The sequence below is a fragment of the Tinamus guttatus genome, unplaced genomic scaffold (assembly GCF_059628265.1).
Source record: "Tinamus guttatus ecotype Peru unplaced genomic scaffold, ASM5962826v1 Tinamus_guttatus_pri_ptg000112l, whole genome shotgun sequence".
NCBI classification, from domain to species: domain Eukaryota; kingdom Metazoa; phylum Chordata; class Aves; order Tinamiformes; family Tinamidae; genus Tinamus; species Tinamus guttatus.
In genome coordinates, this window is record NW_028288646.1 from 394,278 (window position 1) to 408,198 (window position 13,921).

The following is a 13,921-nucleotide window of genomic DNA, read 5'->3' on the forward strand; positions in this document are numbered from 1 at the left end:
ATGCTCTTTGATCTTGACAAAATAGAAGGATGTTTGCGACAGAACTCGTTTTGAAGTGACACTTTGACTGAGAATAAAGGTGTGGGGGGACCTCTGGCTGGTGAGAGTGGCAGAATTAGGCACAGCCACTATTATTCATCCTCAGACAGAGGAGGAGCTGGCCACGTCCCCTGCAGTGCAGGTGGAGGCCCCAGAAAGATGCAGACACTGGAAAGGGCAAACAGGCAGCAGCTACTGTACAGCATTGATTCCTGGACCTTCGAAGTGGGAGGGATGCTGCGTGCTAAGGTACTTCTCCTTAGTTTCACAATATTGATAAACCATCAAAACCCCTTCTCAGCAGAGTCCTCAGCATGGTGCAGATAAGGATTTGGCATGAACAGATCGGCTACCATTTGAGAATCCCCAGGACCTCTACAAACTCAAATGCAGGAACTCCATCTGTGAATTTTGAAACACTGAGAATTATACAGAAGATAAATGGTAATTGCTTTATGATTGTAAATTAACCACTTCAGTGTTTTGTCTGATTGGGTAGTCACAGTTGTTCAGGACTTCTGTTATTTTCTTTGAACTTTTCTCCTAACAGGGGTCAGATTCTGCAAAACATAGTCCTGACAGAATTAGCTCTGTAGAAACCACTTCTCATGAGAAACATTCGAAGGTGGGGGTCTTTGTCCTGACCAGATAGATCACATACCAAAGTCTTTTTTTCATTTGCTTTCTAGCAAAATGTCGCTACTGCTGCAAGGACCCTGATAATTGCTGGGGTGTTTCCAGCAGGTGATGAAGAGCTTGAGGAAATCAGGTATCACTAGCTCTGCTGCACATAAAACTGCAGTTATTTCTTAAATTTCATTTCAGCTGTACTGTAGGAGGAAATGTCTTTTTTTTTGGCTCAAAAGTGACAATTCCTCTATTTCCAAAAAGAAAAAAAAAAGATGGCAGAGTGTTCAAAGAAATGTGTGAGAGGCTCTGAGGACACGGCAATCTTCAGTTTCCTCTGTGATGCAAAGGCAAATGACATTCATCTTTTAATAACCATGTGGCTGTACATAGGGAAGAGTCAAATATACCAGAGAACCTGCACTCACCTCTTTCAGTCAAAATACAGATGTACAGATGTCATCTGCCCATTAACGTGGAAGCAAACTGTGTTCCTGAGTTGGTCACCCAAAGAGGCTGGACCAGTTCCCATTGAGGGACACATGAAGCCTGAATGTGCTGCAGGAATGGGGCATGTGCCAGGCCTGTAAGAGCTATTTGTGAGAAAACGGCTAGTTAACTTGGTTTTAGGTCAATTAAAGCTTTCAGGAAAGCCTGTGTTGTTTTTCAGGATGGCTATCTCTGATCCACTGTGGTTTCAGGGACATGAAGGACAACAGCTTTTCATGAAACTAATTGTCCAGAATATTTCCAGGTGCTTTTTGGAAATGTTTGGCCTCCTTTGACAGCAGAAATACCATGTCCTTTTCCTCCTCAGTGGCTCTGCTTGTACAAGCAGCTCACCCAAGAAGTGGTTATTTACACTGCATTGCTGCACAGTTTACACCTCTCACCCAGGCTTATCTCTGGCAATGGTTGTACTCAGCACTTCTGCTTGAAAACTAAGAGAGGTCAGGTTTGGTATGCGGGCTTTGCACAGCATGCGTGAATGGCAACGGGTTGCTTTCAGAGTCTGGTAATGGGCTGACTCTTGTTTAGAGTTCAGAGTGGAAAAATAATTCCCTTAAGTGAGAATCGGAAAATATGTTTTTCTCCAAGAAGAAAGAGAAGAATAGCCACTACATGTGGCCAGTGACACTCAGTGGGCACCGAGTTTGAGATCAGTTTGCATTGCCTTTTTAAAATATTATTTTCTCAAAATCTGCCGGCTCTTCAGTCTATTGGCTTTATTGTTCTATTCTACTTCATGCTTTATGTATGTTAGATTACATGCACGTCAGATGTGGGCGTATGGAGGACCAGCGTCTCTGTGATGTTGAGCCAAAGACCTTTACTTAGGGTTAAACACAACTTATCCAGTTTCCGGGCCCCGAGCCGCCCCTGCCCTGCCTGGCAGTGTGCGGAGCCCAGCAGCCCAAACAGCCAATCAGGCAGGGGATCACGCGCCAACCACGCGCGACGCTGCCCAGTGAGCTGCCTAGTCATGCGCTGGCCGCGTGGCTGCAGCTCCCACCTCTCCTGCTTGACCCCCATGTGCCAAGGAGACACTGCCTGGCACCGGCCCCAAGCTGACTGCAACATCGCCCCCTTTTTTGTTTTTTGCCATTATGGTTCCGGTGAAGAAGAAAGGGAGGAGGAGGCTGCTTCTAGTGCCGGTGGACCCATGGCGCAGGAATCCACTGTGGGCCTTGATCTGTAGAGACACAAGCATACCCTCATCCCCATGTTGTCAGTGGCACTGCTTTTCCCACCAGCCCATCCCCGGGTCCCGCACCTCCACCACGACTTTTACTAAGTTGGGATGGTTCTTTTCTGCCAAAATGCCGCCACATTGGCGAGTCCTCGTCTGCTTTCCTTATCCTCGTGGTAACATATTTGCCAAAGCAGAATTCGTACTTCCACCAACCAACCCCAGCCATGGAAGCAGTAGGAACCACTAAGAAACTCCTTTGTAAGTTGGTCATCAGTCGGTTTGGAGATATGGGTTGTTCCCACAGCCAATAGTTGGTGGCTGGTTTATGGATGGAAGAAAATTTCTTTTGTTGAATGCAGTTCTTCCTCCTCAGTTCTTCTAAAAGGCATCTTCATCAATTCTTGCTGTTTCTCCAGGTGTTCCAGGTTATGGGGTTTAAGTGGCGATCTTGATAGTGCTGGCAAAAGATGTTATTCACAGGGGAAACCCTGAACCTATATTTAGGATGGCTGCATAACAGAGGGGTCAGTATAACCACTTCATATTCACAGGTTGTGATTTTGGCTACGGAGAAGATCTCGTGCTTAGCTTCTGGATGGCAGATGTACATCACTGTGCTTGATTGGGGTAGGTTTTTTCTCAAGCTGCAAGGTGAGCCATTTCCCATTTCTACAGGATAGTACGAGGTCATCTGCTCTTCTAAATTTTTGCAGGTATCTCTTTTACACTCTCTTTTGGATTTTCCTTTTCTTCTTGATCTGGTTCTGACAGTGGGTTCTTTATCATCATACTCCCAAGATAGTATTCTTGGATGTTTGTTTCCTCACTAATTTATTTCTCTTCTTAAAAAGGCATTCCATTTCCTTCTCCTCTTAAAAAGCTGTTCCAGCAATTCTCCTGCAATAGGACCGTTGCAGTCCCTCTCTCCTCCTCACTGCCCCTGGACACGAGCGCTCGGGTCTCCGCAGCGCCATGAAGAGGCGGTTGCACAGACCCCGCTCACAGGCGGGCCGGGCTCGGTGTGGGCCGGGCCGCCCTGCAGGGGCCTTGTGGCGCGGCCCACCCACCGCCTGCACCAGGATCCTGCCCAGCACCGCGGCTGCCCGCGGCCCCGGCCCGTGCCGCCGCCCCGTCCTGGTGCCCGAGGGTCACGCTGAGCCAAGCGAGCCCAGGCTGCTGCGGAGCCGCCGCCACTGCTGGCCCCCGCCGCCGGCCATGTCTGCCCAGTCCCGTAGTGTCACCCCGACCTTATCCCACGTTGGCGGGTCGTACAATGCATGAGTATTTAGATGCGATTCTTGCTCATGCGCCCGTATCACACGCTCTTTCACATCAGCCGCCTCTCCCGTGTTCTTCTGCTCCTGTGTGATGGAGTTTCCCATCGTTCTTGACTGCTCACCTCCGTCCTGCAGGAGGCACTTGTATGTGTGGCTTCCTTTCAGCCTTCGTTCAGTCGAGCTATGCCGCGGTGCGACAAGCACCTCTGCCGCCTCTCTCTGTCCCTGTTCAGGCACCATTTGCTGCACCTTGTGAAGGAGCGGACTCAGTTCTTCTGTTCCTTCGTTAGGTATGAGCCCGTAGTTCCCAGACCTTTACCTCTTTCCTTTCAAGAGGCTTTTAGTGCATGCACAAAGTAAGCTTCCTTTCAGTATGATCCTTACGCTTCTCCTCAGTGTGAACCCCGGAGTTCAGCTGGGCGGTGCAACCAGAGAGACAGCCAGTCTTCAAGCCCCACGCTGGGCGCCATTTACGGGTGTATTGAGGGGCAGGGTCTCTGTGATGGTGAGCCACAGACCTTTATTGAGGGTCAAACACAGCTTATAGAGCTTCCGATCCCAGAGCTGCCCTGCCCTGCCCTGCCTGGCGGCACGTGGAGCCCAGCAAAAAAACAGCCAATCAGGCAGGGGATCACGCACCGACCACGCGCGAGGCTGCCCAGTGAGCTGCCTGGTCACGCGCTGGCCACGTGGCTGCAGCTCCCACCTCTCCTGCTCGGCTCCCCCATCTGCCGAGGAGACACAGGCCAGTACCGGCGCCAGGCTGACTGCAAGAGTCAGATGTATGTTAGATTACATACATGAATTCACACAGAATCACAGAATGGTTGAGATTAGAGGGAACTTCTAGAGATCACCTAGTCCAGCCTCCTGCTCCAGCAGGGACACCTAGAGCACGTGGCACAGGGTGGCATCCAGGCGGGTTTGGAATATCTCCAGAGAAGGAGACTCCACAGCCTCCCTGGGCAGCCTGTTCCAGGCCTCTGTCACCCTCACAGGAAAGAAGTTCTTCCTCACATGGAGGTGGAACTTCCTGTGTTTCAACTTGCACGCATTACCCCTTGTCCTGTCACTGGGCATTGTAGACAGCTTAAGTGAAATGAGATGAATCATACTTCTGTGTATTGCTCAGACCCCCAAAAAGCATCTAAAACCCTTCACCTGTGACCCCAGCACCGCATATATGTAGCAAGCAGAGGAGTGGTGGGAGATCTTGGAGCTACCCTGGTTGAAGATAGAGGTTTGCACAACCCTGCGACGACTATGAGAGTGAGATGAACCCCTTGGCTCTGCCTGGGGAGGATGGATCCTCTGTGTTGTGATAGATCCATCCTTGCTCCAAAAGCTTCTCAAATGCTTGTAGATAAATAGAGTTGAGCCCTGATTTCGCCTTATCAAATAAAAGTCAGACCAGTGAACCTTTCCTCCCTTGCTGAGTGCAAATTTAAACCATTCCAGTCAAATTACTGCAGAATTAAACTGTAATAAATGGGTTTGTCAGAATGGCTCCTATCTGTTTGGAGTGTATTTTTTTGGAGTCCCTTCACACAGACGCAGGAGATAGAAACTGGGCTTCCCATAGCTGGTGCACTACACTGTGCACTACTCTGTTGAAGAAGGATGCTGGTGCTTCACCCTGATGTTTCATGGGGGGAAAGAGTAGAAGTGTTGACAGAAAAGGGCTTATCACAGGAATTCTGAACTAGAGGTTCAGAATCCCATTTTGCTGTCACTTATATTTTCTAATGGCTTCTGGGAATGCCTCTTTTCCTCTCCCTGGTCTGGAAAGCTCCCACATGGCAAACCTAAATCAAATGCTTATGTCTCAGATGACTAAAGTTATGCATTATTTCTCTTCCATAGTTCCTGGAAATGTATACAAAACATGACTGCATGACTGTGAAAATTGCAGCTGATGAAAATTGCATCCCAAAGGTTGAAGAAATAATTGTCTAAATCATACTTGAAGTGGGAGGGAAAATATAAATACGAATGCAGGGATAAGCCAGAAAGCATCAGATCCTTCTTCCTGTAACTTCTGTGATTCTGCAGATTCTTGCAAACTTCTGTGACTTTTCTTGGCCTGATCACAACTGAATGGTTTTCTTCTGTTAAAGATAACCCTGGCATTCACAGAGAAAAGCTATATTTAATTCAGTCAGTGTCTTCTTTTCCCTGCTGGCAAGTGCTGTCAAACATCACAAAAAGATTGATGGATTTACATTTTGGGGAGCAAAGTGTAAGCCAAGTCTGTCCTGAGCTTTCAACGTGCTTAAAATCAGGAAAAAAATACAGCAATAGGAAAAGCACGATCACCATCTGTTTTCATGGCGATTATAGGTAGTTATGGTACCTACAGAGCTCATCCATCAGGCAACATGGTTGAATCAAGCTATCTTGGGCCTCAGCCTTTGGCCTCTCTTTGGCAGATGGCCACTTTTTCCTTCTGTAGATGTGCAGAGGGAAATGAATAACTGCCCCTGCTTAGTAGATGTGATACTAAGTGCTTGGGATCCATGTTAGTTGTGTCTGTGTGGAGCCGTCTCTAATGTGAAACGGAAAAACTGAACAGGTGCCTGTTGGCACCAACAGAAAGGGAATAGTCTGGTTTCTGGAAGCATTTTTGAGTGCGTGTTTGTTTTGTTTGCTTGTTTTGCTTTGCTTTTCTGTTTTATAGTCAGATATTTTGCTGAGTATTGTTAAAGATCTTAAACTCTGAGCACTCATAGGAACGCTCAAATAAATCTAATGGCATATTAAACAGTTCCTACAGTGAGACTGGTGCCTGATAAGGTGGTAAGTCTGAAGAAATATAAAAATACAGTTTGTAATTCCTGGAAGAACTGCAGAAAACATTTTAGAGTAATAAGTTGGAAAATTGCTGCATAATGTTTATATCTCACTTTATATCTTCCTAGGACTGTAGGGTTTTAAAAACTTTTAAAATTAAATGGCAAAATAAACTTTTTTTCTTTCACTGAGAAATTTTCAGGATCAACATTGCATTTTTCAAATTAAATTCTTTTGGTAGCTATATTTTGTTAAAGAATTTCTCTCCGTGTATTTCCTTCAGTAGCAGAAAACACAATTAAAGTGAATTAAATGAAAACTCTGTTGTATTCAGGTCAATGGTATTTTGTATGCCTTTAAAGAGAGCTGTTAACACTGATCTAATTTAAATTTAGCAAAACGTATTGAAATGGGATAATGCTAAATGACTTTTCATTCTGCATACTAGCTTAAATAGCATCCTTTAAATATAATAGTTATACCTATAGTTACGCTTTAAATATTATACTTATGGATGAAATAACGATGTATATTAATACTTAAAAACCCTTTTCAATGTTTGCATTTGTTTTATTTAACTGACTCTGAGACTCTAGTCAATAGACCCATCATCTCTGTTGTCTTCTACTTATCTCTATAAATTGCACATTTGCTGCTTAGGAGTTGCAGATGAAGGAGCCTGAGAAGCCTGTATGCTGCAGACATGCTCCTGCATTGAACTTCTAACCTCGACAGACTACTGGGAAAATCACTGCCAGATATGAATAAATTAACTACTAACATCCTTACTAGCATTTTGCTAGGAGAGGTGGTGATTGCACTTAGGATCCTACCTGCGTATTTAGAAACCTGATTAACTCATCCAGATTTGGGGAGCAGTTATGAGGTCCTACTGATGTTACAAATTAAAGCTGGTGGAAATAACCAGTGTATCTCCTTGGGTATGGAAATGCTGTCTGCAGAAAGGTGGATGTTATTTAATTCTAACGAGAAGACCACACAACTGTAATGCAAGGGCACATGTGCCTGCTGGCTCCTTGTTGGCTTTCTGCCATTTTGGGCGCTCAGTGGCAGCAGGTTCAGGTCCAGGGTGCTTTGCCTCTTTCTGCAGGAGCTTCAGAAATGGCAACTCTGAAATAGGAGCTGTGTTGCTTTATTTTTCAGAAGTATCTCTTTCAATTCTGAAACAGTATTAAATGAGGTCATGGAGTGCCAAAAGACAAAGGAATCTGACATGACAAATGAAAAAAAAAGAAAAAGGAGAGAAAAAACTATTTTCAAAAGCATACGGAATTTCTCTCAAGTAGAATCTACCTTATAATTCCTGTCTATTTCCAGTGGAAAGATGCAAGTGCTACCTGGTGTGAGCTGTCTTATCTTAAAGGCTGTATGTAAGAGAAGCCTTTTGGCTTGGGTTATTCCTTACCCATATATACCTTGAGGTGAGATGGCTCACCTTGGGGAAATGTCGGTTTTTCTCCACTGGCCACAGGGAACCAAGGGGCGCTGGCTCACATTTAGAGCTGGCTCTTTTTTAGGTACCAAAAATAGGTGAAAAGAATTCTAATCCTTTTTTTTTTTTTTTTTGTGTCTCCCTCATTACCAAAAGGTACCCTTATAACAAAATTCTCTTCTTTGCTGTGTCTTCTTTCTTTGTGCATTAGAACAAATATATAGGCAGTATTTTCCATGCAGTCCTTTTATTAAACTCATCTTACCTAACCTTATTTTTTCCATGAATATTTTTTCACTCATAAGTCTTTGAGTGAAACAGAATGTTATAAAGCTCGGTTTTGTTACCATTCTTCTTGAAATGATGTTGATGGAAAAAAGAACAGAAAATGACACAGCAAAATAGAGAATACTGCAGAATAGGAAATTAATCTGCCTTGAACTTAATAACAGAAACAACTTTGAACAAGACATAGGTGCAATTATTTTTTTCATACCATTTTCCATCCTACCTCTTCTGTCACATCCCTAGAAATACCCACCCCTCTGTACATAGTTAAATCCTTTCCTTCCTAGTTTCTGCACTCTCCTCCCATCTTGTTCATATATTCAAGGTGTTTTGTATGCACACATATACTTGGACTTCCAACTAGTTAAGATGGCTTTTATCACAATTACAGCAGAAAAAGTAACTATAGGAGCACTTTCCTCTACGTGGGAGTTGAGGACATAACATATCTTTGTGGTAATAATATTGGGTAGGAATATTGTATTCTTGTTCAGTGTCAAATCTGACAGACAGACATATATTAGTTCAGTGAATCATTTAAACACATTCTTTAAGCACCTAAAATTCCCATCACAGGCCCTGGGAGTATCTAGGTACATAAAATGACTCTGTGCATCATTATACTGGTGGGTTGGGACCCTCTGTTTTTGTAAATACAGAGCATCTCCATTGAAATACTGAGTTCTGATGACTATCACCACTATGACAGAGAACTGGATTTTGCTTGCTCCGATCACTGGACTTTTGAGTATTAGGTTCCATAGGAAATGCAAAAATCTGAAAAAACACTTCAGAAAGAAGAGCTTCACTTGCACTTCCACATGCAGAGAGAATGAGCTATGTAGAGGTGGGAGGTTCAGTAAATCACTGCTTTGCTGTTGGATCCGAGTCACTATATCATGGAAATTTAATCTTATCTTTACAGCCTGAAGATGTGTATACCTATTGATTTTTATTTTAGAAATCCGATGGCTCTTTCTAAGTCAGTTTTCTGTGCTCATTCTGTCTCCAGTCAAAGCTTCCTGATATTAACCTGTGAGAGTCTGCTAAAGCTAATGAAAACCATGAAAATCATGGTTGCAGTAAGTGTGGGGCAGGCTGGGCTACACGAAGCTACAAGGAGGGACCTTCTTTTCTGAAACTTCCTGTTTTTGCAAACAAAGAGCACGAAGATCCCAGTATCTCCGGTAGCACCTTGGAATGGGCAGACTGGTTAGGGGTGGATACGTTCAGATGTGAAGGTAGACGTTCGACACATTAAACCTCTCTCCATGATGCATTGGGAGAGGATGTATAGCTGGAAATAAAGCTCTCTACTGTGGCTTTCTGTCCAAACGAAGCTCCTGTTGGCAGAGAGTTTCCAGGGAAGAGGGGATGACTTTGAGTCTCAAGTGAACATGCAAACAAACCCACCCTAGGGCATCACCTCAAGCTTTTTGTAGGGAAATTTTACAAAATATTGCTGGCAGACGTGGGAAATTTCCTCTTTGTGAGGAAGAGGGAACAGCCTGGGGGATGGATCTGTCTTGTATCCTTTCAGGTTTGAGCACAGGAGGATGATGGTGGATTCATTTGTATCTGTCCATGTGTAACAACAAACACATTTGATGGCAGCAAGGAGATGACCTCACTGTTTTGTTCATTTGGAACAAGAGAGAATATGAGATATAATACCTTGTTCTCTCTAGCTGTCATTGACATGAACATTGCAATGTGTCAAAAGTTGGATCTCTTTGGGCTACAGAGCAAATCTTGCTTTTTTTCTATTTTATTTTATTTTACTTGATGAGTGCCTGGAAAAATAAGAGTACTGGTCTTCCTGAAATAGTTGATTTTTTTGTTTTTTCATTTGTTTTCATTAATCTGAATCTGGAGATATATTAACTGTAAAAATGTGTTGACCATAAAGTTCAGATTTCTAAGAAAATGAAAGTTTTCATATGAATAAATCTGGGAGGTTTCTTTTTTGTTTGTTTTTAAATCTCCAGGACATAATTCCCTTACAAAACATGATTTTTTTTACCTGTTTGTCTTGCAGTGTTCAGACCTGTAAGCCTTGAACAAGTTCGACCTATTTTCTCACACTAAAATTAGCAGAAATAATTGGCAGAGAACAATTCATTTGCTATATTTTTGTCCTTCTTCAGTTTGAGAGTTATCTTAGCAAAGATAACAATATTCATAGATCTGTTCTTTCTAGGTCTGGATGAATGTTTGTGCAAATATTTTTTATCCTCCAGCAGCTTCTGGAATAATTGTGACTATTCAGTCAAGACTGCCAGTATACGTGAGACAAATGGGTTAAAAGGGAAACTTGTCCTCCTTAGAGGTGTGGCAGTTAAAAGAAAGAATATATTTATAATAATATTTAAAATACTTTTTATAACTGAGTTAAGAAATATCTTTTATATTTCAAAAAGAGCATTCCCAAAAGAGCACAGAAATTCGTAAGAAATGTTTTCAAGAGTATACACAGGTATGACAATACAGGCACAGCTAAAAGGTATTCTCTTTGCAAACACACTTCCTTTGATTTGGAATGACTCAGTATTTCTTCTTCTTACAATAAATATATGATTTTCCTTATAATTAATATAGGTATTTTTTGAGGAATGAAATGTTTACCTTATAATTATAGCAATAGCAAAATAATAAAATGTGTGTTTAAGAAATATTAGTTTTACACTGAAACAGGCTTACCAAAAACAATGCCCCCCATGTCTTCTCAAAAAGACATATCTCTTATTCACCAAGACGATCAAGAGATTTGCTTCAAAGTGCATTTCTGATCATAAATAAAATTCCAGAATAGATGCACAGGGCTTTTGCTCTTGTTCCGAACAAGTTTTTACCACTCCTACTATTAATAAAATTTCTTGGCATGCTGTATGGTATTTTGCATACATTCACCATATGAAGTGGCATATTATCATACCTAATATCATCTTGATTTGAGTTTTTTGAAGGATTGATAAAATAATCACATACAATTTTGGCTTTTCCTTTTGCGTCCTCTCCCTTCTGGTCATTACATTTCTTGAAAGATGTTGATATTCTAAGGCAGAATATATGAAACCCAGAAAAGACATATCCAAGCTGTAGCCCAAAAATTTCACTTTTGACAATGACAGTGATGAATTTAGAAACACCGCCAATATTCAGTTGAAATCTTCAGATAGAGATTAATTTACCTCAGAAAAGAGAGGATCTGAGAAAATCAGCTGACCTTGCCTAAAACTAAAGCATAATCCAGACTTTCTTAGTATTTAATTTTTTTCAGATAAAAATTCTTTGACCTCAGTCTTGACCAGACCTCATATTTTGGTTTAAGCTTCTTTCTTCAGTGTTGAAAGACTTCTCTGTTTCAACTATCTGACTTGTAGCATCGGGGGGATGTGGACTGGCAGTGTTCCTTTGACTTTGAAGGGATGTGAATTGTCAGATTTTAAGAAAATCTGAATTTGTCAGATTTTAAGAAATAACCAGCAATGGACCCACAGAACCAGACCAGAGTAGAGTGAAATCTCTGCAAAGTGAGCCAACCCAAGATTCATCATTCTTAGGATAAGGGCACTGCTCCTTCCCTACCATCCTGATTCCACAACCAGCAGCAGAAACCCAGTCCGCTTTTCCCAGGGCTTTGGAACAGCACTCCCTGGCTTTTGCCAATTCTAGCAGATTGCTAGACTCAGCAGTACACACCTGCAGTATGAATCTTATCAAAGCTCCTACAGTTTCTTGCAGAGGAGAAAGAGGAAGAACTTTGGAATTAAAAAATAGTCCAATGGGATAGGAAGCAGGAGAGAGAGTGTCAGCTCAGCCCTGGAGGGAAGGTGGCCCACAGGTCTTGTCAATGGATCTGCTGCAGTGTGGGGATTGATGAGAAAAGGTGGTTCTATTGATTCTTCCAAGGGACTAGGCTAGCAAGAGAGAATTATAGCTGTGCTTTTGTGTACATCCTTTCTCATTTACCTCAGCTGTAAACATGTCATTGTTAAAAAATAAATTCTGCTAAAAAAAATGAGGCAAATAGCATTGCAAGAATATCAATCTGCTGCTTCAAAACTGCCACTGCTGTGTATCTACCAGCAGTAAATTTTATCCAGAGTAGCCATATAAAGGGCTGCCCACTGAAGTTATAAAAAATGGGTTAAGAAAAGCTCACCTTTTCTGGGTGATAGTGGATTTGATCTTTCAGAAAGGGCAGTGTTTAGGACAAGTGAACAAAGTGTTCTTGGTCCTAATTCAGAATCTCACCCTCCTCCTACCGAAGTTCTTAAAGGCTTTTTCTGTTAATGTCAGTAGTAGGAGGATCAGCCCTATTGCTCTTATGTGAGGCTTCAGAAGTAAATTAAACATTTGCATCACTAGTTTGAAGGTTTTATTTCATTACAAGCTTCTATTTCATCTGAATAAAGTAAAATGATTGCATTAATTTTACATTATAGCAGTGGAAGATATCCTCAGAAAACAAGTCAAGATAACAACATTCAAAACCTTGCTGGCTGTTAGAAAGTTTCAAAATCTATGTTATATATTTTCCTTCTCCCTCATCCTATAGCGTTTCAATGTCCCTTAAATGATAAGTATTTGGGTTCTACTCTATCAACCTTACTATTTTTTTGCTGGCACTCCCCTTGGCTGTGCGGATCCCAGATACTTCCCCTTTAAATCATCTGTTTGATTAGTATCTTCATGTTAAACTTGAAGCAGCTGTTTCCAACCTGTGCTTTGCGGCTTCTGCTCCACATCTGAAAGGCAGCCTGCATGCCTGACAGCTTTGCCATGTTTCCAGAAAAGGAAATCGACCCTACAAATTCCATTTTGCTTTTTCTTTTAATATACAGTGAACAGAAATGTTCAGTAGAGATGGAAAGATAGTTCACTCTTCAGTAAGGTCTTGTAGGAGCACTGACAAAGTTTCATTCTCCAGAGCCTTATGGAACACATTTTCCCCAAAGTGAGGATGTTTCAGAGGAATGTGAGAAACCTAACACTTGATCTTTTCCAGATCTCTCTTAGTGTCATCCACAGCTCCTGCACCATGCACCAATGCACTGTCTTGCACACGTGGTCTACTCTGGGAAGACAGGGGATGTTCCTGTGCAGTCCTTGGCTCTTGGGACAGCTGCCTCCAGGTCAGCAGAGCAGGTGGTGAGAAGGAAGGCTTGGCCAGCATTTCATGTACGTCCATGCCTCACATGCAACAGCTATTGAGAAATCTGTTCTAGTGAAATTTTTATAGATATTATCATGTCTGAATGTCTTCCAATAGCACCTTATGCAATACGAATAACATCTGTTGTGTTGTTTGTTCTTCCTTTTTGCACTTGGGGAATGGAAATGAATGCAGTGACATGTCTTGTTCCAGAAGGGTTTTTAAAGAAATATAGCATATAAAATGCATATAAATACATATGTATTTAAATGTTAGAGGTGACAGAGTCAAATAAGAGGCATTTACCAAGGTTGCAATGATCTCTACCTACTGAGGTACTTCACTTCATCACCTGACTCAGTCCCCACAGACATTTTCTTTCTTGCTCAGACAAGCTGGACCTCTGTTCTACTTTTCAGAGAAGCTGAAGCTGATTTACTGATCCTTAGTGATGAAATATAATGCACAAGTAGTCTTGAGGAGTTATTACTTCAAGTTATGCTTTCCTTCTAGGGAAAAAATAGTTAAGTTTTACTTCAGGTGACAAGAAATACAAACCTTGTAGTGTGGGGTGACACTGTCAGCCAGTTTACCAT